Here is a 526-nt window from a genome sequence, read left to right as displayed (position 1 = left end):
GTTTTTGGGAGAACAAGTTTTACCCTTATGAAATGTTTTCGGAAAACGTGTTTTCGTAAAACCCTTACGCATTGAGATTTCTTTTGTTCGGTAATGAGCAAAACTTAAGGGGTTTGATAAGATTTATCGTTTCCCTTTATGTTTAAAAAGAGAAATCGCGAGCTCCTTTCATTGCACTTGCGGTGGCGAAAAGTCGCAGCAAGGTTTTCGATTTTCTCAAGAATGGTGGCGTTTGCATGGGCGTTGGGCATAGGCGCAGTGGCGGCTGGAGTTTTCTTACCAGCGTTGTTGCGAACTGCGATTTTCTCTTTCGTATTTCCACATTGCTTTGTTCAAGCGTTTTGCGGCTATGAGTTAGAGTAATCCGTACCCCCCCCCTCCTTCTAGCGCTAAACTGTGGGAACCAAAATTCGCACTGTCAATTTACGTTTAAACTAGGAAACTAGGAAAACCCTAATTTCCCAGAGGTCCCGGATCTCTGCGAGAGCCAACGGCAAGTGACCAAATATATGCGGAAATCATGAAA

Source organism: Brassica oleracea, chromosome C5 (genome assembly GCF_000695525.1).
Source record: "Brassica oleracea var. oleracea cultivar TO1000 chromosome C5, BOL, whole genome shotgun sequence".
NCBI lineage: Eukaryota > Viridiplantae > Streptophyta > Magnoliopsida > Brassicales > Brassicaceae > Brassica > Brassica oleracea.
This window is presented reverse-complemented; position numbering follows the sequence as displayed.